At 39.3% G+C, this 12,461-nt stretch overlaps 1 pseudogene; it reads left to right on the top strand.

Moving 5' to 3' along the window:
- The first annotated feature begins 286 nt into the window (after positions 1-286).
- Positions 287-443, top strand: LOC148768601 (5.8S ribosomal RNA; annotated as a pseudogene).
- The last annotated feature ends 12,018 nt before the right edge of the window (positions 444-12,461 follow it).

Genomic DNA, 12,461 nt, shown 5'->3' with positions numbered 1-12,461 from the left:
TGTAGGTGAATCTACTGATATCCACTGAACCTTATCATTTAGAGGAAGGATAAGTTTTAACAAGGTTTTGTGGAGCAAATTTGTGTTTAAATAATTTGGGACCGGGGCGCGAGTCTGAAACACCGCGACGTCGTCCCTCCTCGCCAATGCACACAAAATTGTGTCTAGTGCAGAATAACGTATCGTGAAGCAAAATGCGCCAAGGAAACATTAACGATGTGTCTGCCTCAAGTTGCCTCATTAGCGACATGTGCGTGGGTACGAGGCATGACTTGAATATCAAAATGACTCTTGGCAATGGATATCTTGGCTCTCGCATCGATGAAGAACATAAGAAAATACGATACTTTGTGTGAATTATAGAATCACGTGAACCCATCGAGGCTTTGAACGCAAGTTACTCCCGAAGTCACTAGGCCGGTGACATGTCTGCTTGGGTTGCATCGCCCAGTTCTTGCTAACTCAGAGTGTGATATGGTGCATATATTTATCCCACGTGGGTTTGTGTGTGCGACTGACTCAAATGAGATCCCTCAACGATATATGTCACGGGCAATGGTGGTTGAATTATAGGCTTGCTTGTTGTATTATTTGATGGTATAGTTCGTTTGGGCATCACCAACAATCGAAAGATGCTCTTTGGCGCATTTGATTGCAACCCCAAGTGAGACAGAATAACTTGCTAAGTTTAAGCATATAAAAAAGCAGAGGAAATACTATTACAATGATTCTCTTAGTAATGTTGAGCAAACCAAAAATATCCTAACCTGAGATTGTAGTCCGGAAAAGCTTCATCAGCTGTGGATCGAGCTTAGGTTCCCTGGGAAGACAGCGGTGAGAGCCCCATGTTGGGGATCGTGCATGTATACGCAGCGGAATTTAAAAATTTTAGATCGAACTAGTTTCGATTATATGCATAAACTAATCACATAGTCAACGTACCTTAACGCTTCCGCCATACATATGGTAATTATCGATTTAATTGAAAAACACGTAAAACCGAAAATTACGAAACATGCTTGTTCATCATTCAATAAGATCGAAACACGTAATCACATATTACTCATAATCATAAATTATAATTCATACAAACATGCTCGAATTAATTTACGATAGTTTCGATTTATTTACCTCTTGTAGCGTGAGATTTCGACGAATCGAAACCTAGAACCAATCACGTACAAGCTGCAAATTACCATTCCTCGGGGCTGGAACTCACGGCTGGAACAAGCTGATCCAGCAAGTGACGAACGGCGGTGAATGGCAGCAGCAGCGGCGGCGCGTGGCAGCAGCAGCGGCGGCGCGTGAGCGGCGTAGCGGCGCGTGCGGCGGTGCGTGGATTCGTCGGGGCAGCAGCTCCTCTCCAATTAGGTTTCACCTCGTATTTTCGACCCACTCGAACTACAGCACTAGATGTAAATGAGTTAGATAAACAACAAGTAAAACGAAGGAGAAGAGAGGAGAAAACCGGCGGTTTCCCGGCGGTGGTCGGCGGTGGTGCGGCGGGGCAGCAACGGCCGAAGGGGAGAGCGGCTAGGGCTTGGGCGGCTAGGGTTTGGTCCAGCAAAATCTGATCTCAAACTCTTATTTGAGGTCTATTTATACTTAGGGTTTTCAACCCTAGTGGGTTTAAGTCATTGGGCTTGACCCACTGATGCATTAAGCACATTCCCTCGTCGGCCTCGTTTCTAATAAACGATCGTTCACAAAATTATAACAAAATTATATTTGTGACGAGCTCAAAGTCCTCATCGATACGAGTGCCTCTTCGAAATTTCCAATTTCCAAAATTGGAAACTTCCACTTCAGTGGACTTGCTAAATCGGGAAACTTCCCAATTTAGAAAGTTCACTAAATTCCGCATTTCTCTCTTTCTCCACGTTTATTCCGATTCGCAATTCACAATTACGAATCTTGGATTCAATCATATCGACATCCAATCGTTCAAAGATTAACACATTAATCTATGCTTGTTGTTATCAAGGATCTATATTACACGAGAAGTGTGACCCTCAATGGTTCAGGTGTATGCTAGCCGTGGGCTGACAACTCTTTGTGATTCGAACAACACATTGTTCTTATACGAACTCCTCCCAAGAGTCCCGATTAGAGTAAGACTCATTTTACCTAATCCCCGATCAAATCGGTGCCTAACGAATCAAGATTGGCGTCTAGCAACTACGCATCATGATTCCCTAGATATAAGTGAAGTGCATGCAAGAACCTTATGATATAGTTAGCGTACAGTACGATCCTTTCGCAGCATATGTCCCGATTGAACTAGAGGCATTGGTTCACCGAGACCTCTTATAAAGTTCAATAACCGTGCGAACGTTCTAGGTCTTATAAATCCGTTCGTGTGCGACTTAGGGAAAAACATTTCCCTAATCACCCCACTATCAACTCTGGCCAGAGATTCCATGGATTATAAACCGTCAGAACACACAGGACATCCATGACTACTCAAGCGCTCGAATCCCCTACTACAATACACAGACTTCACACTAGATTTCGGATTGCACGAACGTTGGCCCTTGGTGTGGTCCGCGGTGGGACTCAGGGACAGGTCACGATACAATCGGTCCTCTAGTGAAGTCACGGTGATGTCTGGGTCTTAAGGACTAATGGTGTACAACTATATCTTAGAAACCTATTACTCGATGAATGAGAACCACTTATAGATTTCTAGGGCGAGGGAGTTCAGTGAACTCATCTAATATGAGCACCCACTCAAGTATGCCGATGTCACAACACCGAGGACTGATGAGACGCAGTACACATACACTAAGTGCTAGTCTCAAAAGGGAAAGGCCGGTATCCTCATTATTGGCGTAACCCATCGACTATGAACAAGGTTTAACAGTTACATTACATTGTTGAGTTATCTCACAATTCTACTAGATCAACTCACAGTAATAGAGTAACTCGTTAGGACTATATCTATACTGCTTGCATGGGATAACAGATATAGAATGCCAAATGAAATATTTTATTATTACGAACGAAAAACGATTGTTTTATTACAAGGAAAAGAGAAAGACCACTGCCACAAGTTGGCTTGTTGGTCACCTACTCTAACAATCTCCCACTTGACCTAAAGCCAACTACTCATAAATCTAAGTCCCATCGACTCTCGATGTTTCTCGTGGACTGATCCTGACAATGGCTTGGTGAAGGGATCTGCAATATTGTCCTCCGAGGTGACTCTGTCTAGCTTGATTTCACCTCTCTCTATGATCTCTCGGATCACATGGTATTTTCTCAACACGTGCTTCGACTTCTGATGAGCTCTTGGTTCTTTAGCTTGCGCTACGGCTCCGTTGTTATCGCAGTACAGCCGTACTGGATCGCTAGCGTTCGGAAATACACCCAACTCTTGGATGAATTTCCTAATCCATGACCCTTCCTTTGAAGCATCTGATGCTGCAATATATTCAGCCTCGGTGGTGGAATCAGCCGTCGTGCCTTGTTTGGAACTCTTCCAACACACGGCACCCCCGTTGACTTTGAATATATACCCCGAGTTTGACTTCGAGTCATCCACGTCCGATTGAAAACTAGAATCCGTGAAGCCTTATAATTTCAACTCGGTGTCCCCATAGACCAAAAACAAATCTCGAGTTCTTTGCAAGTACTTGAGAATGTCCTTCACAGCCTTCCAATGGGCTGGTCCGGGGTCGGACTGATATCTGCTTGTGACGCTCACAGCATACGCAATATCAGGTCGTGTACACAACATGCCATACATTATGCTTCCTATAGCGGATGCATAAGGTGTCCTTTTCATCTCCTCGATTTCCATTTGCGTTTGAGGATGCATGGATTTCGAGAGACGAACCCCATGGGACATTGGCAAGAATCCCTTCTTGGATTCTTCCATGCTAAACCGTTTAAGAACGGTGTCTATGTACATGGATTGGGACAAGCCAAGATATCTCCTCGATCTATCTCTATAGATCCGTATTCCTAATACGTAGGATGCTTCTCCCAAATCCTTCATCGAGAAACGTGTGGATAACCATACTTTAGTTGACTGCAACATCCCCACATCATTCCCAATGAGTAGTAAGTATGTCATCAACATAAAGTACAAGGAAAATCATTGCACTCCCACTAACCTTCTTGTAGACACAAGGTTCCTCCGGGTTTTTCACAAATTCAAACTCTTTGATAGTTGTGTCGAACCTTTTGTTCCAACTACGGGATGCTTGTTTCAATCCATAAATGGATCGCTGGAGTTTGCAAACCTTTTGCTCATCTCCAGAAGATACGAAGCCTTCCGGCTACGCCATGTAAATTTTTTCCTCAATGTCCCCATTAAGGAAAGCGGTCTTCACATCCATTTGCCATATCTCGTAGTCATACCACGCAGAGATGGCCAGCAAAATCCTAATGGACTTAAGCATAGCAACTGGAGAGAAGGTTTCCTCATAGTCAACCCCTTGCTTTTGAGTATAACCCTTCGCTACCAATCTAGCCTTGTAGTTCGATACCTTTCCATCTACTCCAATTTTCTTCTTATAGATCCACTTGCAGCCTATGGGAACAATTCCCTCGGGTGGATCGACCAAGGTCCATACCTTGTTGGAGTACATAGAGTCCATTTCGGATTTCATGGCATTAAGCCAATGTCCCTTGTCTGTATCCAATACAGCTTCGTTGAAAGTTCTAGGATCACATCCTTGGTCAACTTCATCAACGAGGAATAACCTATCGGGCGCTCTCCGAACTCTTTAGGATCTACGCAGCGACGGTTCAGGAGGTATATTAGTGGTTTGTTGAATTGGTTCATTATCTGATTGTTGTGCTTGAACTTCAGATTGTGGTTCTCGAACTTCTTCGAGATCAACTACACTGCCCTTTCTATCCGATAGAAATTCCTTCTCAAGGAACACGGCATTTCTCGAGACGAACACCTTTGCCTCGGAAACATAGTAGAATTCGTATACCATGGAATCCTCGGGATACCCACAAAATAGCATAAGTCGGATTTTCTATCTAACTTATCTCCCACTAGCCGCTTCATGTAAGCGGGACAACCCCATATCCTAATATGTTTAAACGTGGGTTTCGTGGAGTGCCAAAGTTCATAAGGTGTGGAGTTAACTGCTTTGGTATTTCACTTGGATTTAGTTCATATAAGTTGTTTATAAGTTGTCCCTTACAAATCATATTTTGATCCTTTTGTATAATGCAAATCGAATTTCCAAAAACAAAAGTAAAACCTTCATTATCCAAAACAGGAATAGAAATAAGGTTTCGAATAAGTGACGGAACAAATAAACAATTGTTCAAAACAATGGAAAAACTAGAATCCAAAACAGAAAGATAAATTGTCCCAATGGCTTCAGCAGCAACCCTTGCTCCGTTGCCCATTCTTAGGTAGGTCTCACCCACATTAAGCCTCCTACTTCTTGTTATGAGCTGCAAATCATTACAAAGATGTGAGCCACAACCAGTATCCAATACCCAAGCAGAAGATTTAACGGACAAATTAACTTCAACTAAATACGTACCCTTTTCATAACGTTTCTGATCGAGGTAAGCCTTGCAGTTGCGTCGCCAATGGCCCTTCTTTCCACAATGATGGCAAGCGTCATCAACTTGCTTGGTGACCTTGTCATTCTTCACTCCGCTCGACTCGCCCTTCTCAAGTTTCTTGCTCGGGCCGAAACTCCTTTCTTTCCTTTTCTTCTGTAAAGAACCTTTCTTCGCAGAAGGAGCAACTAGGAGAACAGATTTCTCCTTCTTGATCGTGGACTCATAGCTGACCAACATGTTCAACAACTCATCCAATGGTGGATCGAGCTTGTTCATGTTGAAGTTCACTATGAACGATTCATAGGAACTAGGAAAGGACAGTAGGATCAAATCCACCGAGAGCTCGGCCGGGAGGGTGACATCAAGGCTCACCAGCTTCTCAAGGAGAGTGATCATCTTGAGACCGTGCTCGTGGACCGAAGCCCCTTCACGCAGCTTCATGGTGATCAACTCCTTAGTAGCTGAGTACCTCGATATCCTAGTATTCTCACTGTACATGCTTTCAAGATGATGCTTGATATCATAAGCATGCACGTGAGACTCATACTTCCTCGCGAGCTCTGGCACCATGGATGCTAGCATGTAGCACCTCGCATGGAGGTCGTCCTTCTTCCATGCCTCGAAAGTGGCAGTCTCGTCAGCAGTATCAGTCGCAGGAAGAGCAGCGGCGGGACTTTCATTGAGCACATAGAGACGCTCCTCGACTTGGAGCACAAGTTTCAGATTGCGAAGCCAATCCAAATAGTTTGGACCGGTGAGTTTGTTTTGGTCGAGGATTGAGGAAAGGGGATGTTTGGACATTGTTGCTGAGAAAATTTTAAGAAGACAATAGTTAGAGTTTAGTTCGTAATAATTGTTACAATTAAAATTTTGGACTTTTATGTTTTAATTGTTCTCCCACTAATTTTATCGAATTCCACCACCCTCTAGCAGACAATCGAGAAAACTTATTTTTCTTTAATGGGCTTTAGGTCCAATAGCGCTAATGTAACCCGTAGTTAATCTATCCCGATTACATAAGCCTAAAGGTAGAGTACTATCAATCACATCACTATGTGACCCTAAAGTTCGATTTACCTCACACTTGATAATGACCTAAGTTAATCTAGCGAATATCAAAATCTTCATGTGTCAAGTCTAGCCTACCAATTTGAGATGTCATAGATCCAACTATTTCAAACTAATGCAATCCCTAGTTAATCTAGCCGACCACATTAATCCAATATAATTTTATCTATGACCGTATCTCCATCTAATGTCAATTAAATTAAAGCTTATCCCACAATAGCACTCCCCGCTAACACGGCTTACTGCACTATTATGAGAGGCTACACATAATTTAATTGTTGGTAGAAGGAAAGAAAAATTCAACAATTTGGTTTTTCTTTATAGCTTGATAATTATTCTTGATTAAGAATGAGGGATTTTATTTATTTATCTTATTAGCTCATCGGAAGTTTTAGGTTATGATTGTTTGTGATTCTTACAACTATGTTCTCTAGGTAGGTGGAAACGCATATGGATCCTAAGAGAGACATACGATCATCATCGTACTTAATCACAATTATTCATCTCATGAATTAATTAATAAATACGATTAATTGCAAATCTAATTAACGGACTCCCTTCATTCATAAATCAATCAAATAAGAATGAAGTCCAATCATTATTTGCCATTTAATTTGTGTTCCATTAATTAAACTAATTTAACGATTAAATTAAATAATTAATCCAACACTATTCTTTGAATTCAAATTAAATTAATGGATCAATTATCTAATTGGGTTTAATTGATAAATAATTTCAAAAATTAAAAATCAATTAATTTTAATATTAATCTCACAAAATTAAACTAATTTTTTTTTTTTTTTTTTTTTTTGTGTGCTGACCGGACCGGTCGGACCGGACCGGTTCCGTCAGCTGAAAAGCAGCAGCAAAAAAAACGATTTTCTAAATTAAAAATTTTTTATATTTTCTGAAATATTCAAAATATTTAATTAATATTAAACCACCCAATTTGATAACACCAAAAATTCAACAATTCAACAAATCGAAGCATGCTTTCGAAAACGATAAACACGTTGACAAATAAACGATTAACCCGTGACTCTGATACCACTGTTGGGGATCGTGCATGGATACGCAACGGAATTTAAAAAATTTAGATCGAACTAGTTTCGATTACATGCATAAACTAATCACATAGTCAACGTACCTTAAAGCTTCCGCCATACATATGGTAATTATCGATTTAATTGAAAAACACGTAAAACCGAAAATTACGAAACATGCTTGTTCATCATTCAATAAGATCGAAACACGTAATCACATATTACTCATAATCATAAATTATAATTCATACAAACATGCTCGAATTAATTTACGATAGTTTCGATTTATTTACCTCTTGTAGCGTGAGATTTCGACGAATCGAAACCTAGAACCAATCACGTACAAGCTGCAAATTACCAATCCTCGAGGCTGCAACTCACGGCTGGAACAAGCTGATCCAGCAAGCGACGAACGGCGGTGAATGGCAGCAGCAACGGCGGCGCGTGGCAGCAGCAGCGGCGGCGGCGGTGCGTGGATTCGTCGGGGCAGCAGCTCCTCTCCAATTAGGTTTCACCTCGTATTTTCGACCCACTCGAACTACAGCACTAGATGTAAACGAGTTAGATAAACAACAAGTAAAACGAAGGAGAAGAGAGGAGAAAACCGGCGGTTTCCCGGCGGTGGTCGGCGGTGGTGCGGCGGGGCAGCAACGGCCGAAGGGGAGAGCGCCTAGGGCTTGGGCGGCTAGGGTTTGGTCCAGCAAAATCTGATCTCAAACTCTTATTTGAGGTCTATTTATACTTAGGGTTTTCAACCCTAGTGGGTTTAAGTCATTGGGCTTGACCCACTGATGCATTAAGCACATTCCCTCGTCGGCCTCGTTTCTAATAAACGATCGTTCACAAAATTATAACAAAATTATATTTGTGACGAGCTCAAAGTCCTCGTCGATACGAGTGCCTCTTCGAAATTTCCAATTTCCAAAATTGGAAACTTCCACTTCAGTGGACTTGCTAAATCGGGAAACTTCCCAATTTAGAAAGTTCACTAAATTCCGCATTTCTCTCTTTCTCCACGTTTATTCCGATTCGCAATTCACAATTATGAATCTTGGATTCCATCACAACGGATCCAATCGTTCAAAGATTAACACATTAATCTATGCTTGTTGTTATCAAGGATCTATATTACACGAGATCTATATTATCACTGATGCATTAAGCACATTCCCTGACAACTCTTTCTGATTCGAACAACACATTGTTCTTATACGAACTCCTCCCAAGAGTCCCGATTAGAGTAAGACTCATTTTACCTAATCCCCGATCAAATCGGTGCCCAACGAATCAAGATTGGCGTCTAGCAACTACGCATCATGATTCCCTAGATATAAGTGAAGTGCCTGCAAGAACCTTATGATATAGTTAGCGTACAATACGATCCTTTCGCAGCATATGTCCCGATTGAACTAGAGGCATTGGTTCACCGAGACCTCTTATAAAGTTCAATAACCGTGCGAACGTTCTAGGTCTTATAAATCCGTTCGTGTGCGACTTAGGAAAAAACATTTCCCTAATCACCCCACTATCAACTCTGGCCAGAGATTCCATGGATTATAAACCGTCAGAACACACAGGACATCCATGACTACTCAAGCGCTCGAATCCCCTACTACAATACACAGACTTCACACTAGATTTCGGATTGCACGAACGTTGGCCCTTGGTGTGGTCCGCGGTGGGACTCAGGGACAGGTCACGATACAATCGGTCCTCTAGTGAAGTCACGGTGATGTCTGGGTCTTAAGGACTAATGGTGTACAACTATATCTTAGAAACCTATTACTCGATGAATGAGAACCACTTATAGATTTCTAGGGCGAGGGAGTTCAGTGAACTCATCTAATATGAGCACCCACTCAAGTATGCCGATGTCACAACACCGAGGACTGATGAGACGCAGTACACATACACTAAGTGCTAGTCTCAAAAGGGAAAGGCCGGTATCCTCATTATTGGCGTAACCCATCGACTAGGAACAAGGTTTAACAGTTACATTACATTGATGAGTTATCTCACGATTCTACTAGATCAACTCACAGTAATAGAGTAACTCGTTAGGACTATATCTATGCTGCTTGCATGGGATAACAGATATAGAATGCCAAATGAAATATTTTATTATTACGAACGAAAAACGATTGTTTTATTACAAGGAAAAGAGAAAGACCACTGCCACAAGTTGGCTTGTTGGTCACCTACTCTAACACCCCATTGTGCCCAGACTCTATCGCAACACGAGGCGCTGCCAGTGAGTAGGGTTGTTTGAGAATGTAACCCCAATCATGCGGTTAACTCCATCCAAGGCTTAAAAATACGGGCCATAGACCGATAGAGAACAAGTATAGCTAGGGAATGTGAAAATGACTTTAATAAAGAGAGTTAAATACAGTAGAACCTCGATAAATTAATAACTTCGTTTAAATAATATATTTTTTTGGTCCAGACTCGAAGAATACATGCTAAAAAAAATTCGATAAATTAATATTTCGCTAAATTAATACAATTTGACTGGTTTCAATTGTATTAATTTACGGAAGTTAAACTTAAAATTGTCAGGAAGGAAGCAGATGAAAACCGGTGATGCGCCTTAGTCGGATGTAGAACGGTGAATGTCCGTCTATCCATAGATTTGAGGCATGAAATTTAAAAAATAGAGTTGCAGATATTTATTTGGTGAGAATTGACATAAATACAACTCCATATTGGGGTCATACAAATAAGTTCATCAATGGGTACTTATTCATAAAGAGATCCAGACAAAAATCTCCTTTACCAATAAGTCCACACATGGTCCAAATTTTTGTAAAGGACTAAAATAACCCCTCATACTTTAATATGCTCCAATTACATCCTTAACTTAGTTTAATCTCAATTTGACCCCAAATTTCACAAATTATCCAATTTTGACCCAAAAAAAATTTCAAAAAAAAAAAATTCAAATTTTTTTTTCTTCCCGCCGGTCTCCGGCATTGACTTTTTCGAATTTTTTTTTTCTTCCGGATTTTTTCGCCGGTTTCCGGCGTTGACTTTTTGAATTTTTTTTTTCTTTCTTTCTGTAACTTTTTTTTTCGTTTAAACAGCAATATTGCTGTGATTGACAGTAATATTAACTATATTACTGTTAAAATTAACTAAACTACAGTTTAACACAGTAATATTGTTGTATTAATCTCTAGCACAGTAATATTAACACAACAAAACTCATTGTTATTGTGTAATAGAGTAATATTACTATGTTGACCGTTCAACAAATGTAAACATAATAAAAAACCAAAAGAATTAATATTACTGTGAGTGACAGTAATATTACTATAACAACAGTAATATTACCGTCAACCACAGTAATATTACAATAATAGACAGTAATATTATTACGTTACTCCGTGAATAACTCAAACAAACAAAAAATTCCAAACAAAATAATAATATTGATGTTGTTGATAGCAATATTACTATAACAACAGTAATATTACCGTCAACCACAGTAATATTATTGTGTTTATAGTAATATTACAATAATAGACAGCTATATTATTACGTTACTCAGTGAATAACTCAAACATAACAAAAAACTCAAAAAAATAATAATATTGATGTTGTTGACAGTAATATTATTGTGTTTACAGTTATTTTACTGTCAATGATAGTAATATAATTACGTTGACTTGTCAACAAATCAAACAAAATAAAAAAAAATAACAAAAAATAAAAAATAATAATATTACGTTAATTTACTGTCAACGGAAGAACAATTACAAAAATGTATTGTCAACGGCGGTACAATTACGTTAATTAACTGTCATTGGCAGTATAATTACGTTAATGTATTGTTAGTGACAGCAGAATTACGGTCAACGTTTAGCGGCGGACGTAAAAAAAAAACCTAAAAAAACACTAAAAAAAGTCAACGCCGAAGACCGCCGGAAACCGGCGAAAAAATCCGGAAGAAAACAAAAGAAAAGAAACAAAAAAAGTCAACGCCGAAAACCGGCGAAAAAATCAGAAAGAAATTTTTTTTTAAAAGTCTACGCCGGAATCCGGCGCCAAAAATACTTTTTTTGAAAAAAACAATTTGGGTCAAAATTGAATAATTCGTGAATTTTGGGGTCAAATTGAGATTAAATAAAGTTAAGGATGTATTTTTTGAAAAAAAAAATTGAAAAAAAAGTCAAAATTGAATTTTTGTGGTCAAAATTGGATTTTTGTGGACAAAATTGATTAAATTGGGGTTACAAGTAAGAATTGAGTATAAATGGTTGAGGGATATTGGCATATGCATGAATGTTTCCTTTATTTATAATAAATATTAAAGGGATTGGCTTATTGGTGAGAGAGATATAGCCCCTAAACCTAGAATAATAAAAATGTTTGGTTGGGCACTTATGCACAAAAACCTCCTTTGTATTTATTGCCAATTATCTCAAAATAATTATCTTTAAAAAAAATCAAGTTTATTTGCATGAAATATAAAATAAAAATTGTAAAAAATAATTAATTTTACCACATAATCCGGATTGGGATCGGGATGGTCAGTTATTAGATAACACTTTACAATTTGGATAATCTTAAAATCTAAAAGTAGCGAATTTGGAAAAAAAAAAGATTGAGGGTTGGAATACTAATTGAATTTTTTTGGTCAAAATTGGATTTTTGTGGACAAAATTGGATTTTTGTGTTGATAAATTCAACACGTTTTTCTCACACGTGTAAGAATAAAAACCTGAGAAGAGGTATTTTTTCTGCTTTTCAGTTCACTCGGCGGGAATGTGGCTTGTTTCATAAACCACCATGGTAATAATTCTTTGT

This window comes from Erythranthe guttata, chromosome 8, assembly GCF_056151865.1.
Source record: "Erythranthe guttata isolate IM_541 chromosome 8, IM_541, whole genome shotgun sequence".
NCBI lineage: Eukaryota > Viridiplantae > Streptophyta > Magnoliopsida > Lamiales > Phrymaceae > Erythranthe > Erythranthe guttata.
This window is presented reverse-complemented; position numbering and strand designations above follow the sequence as displayed.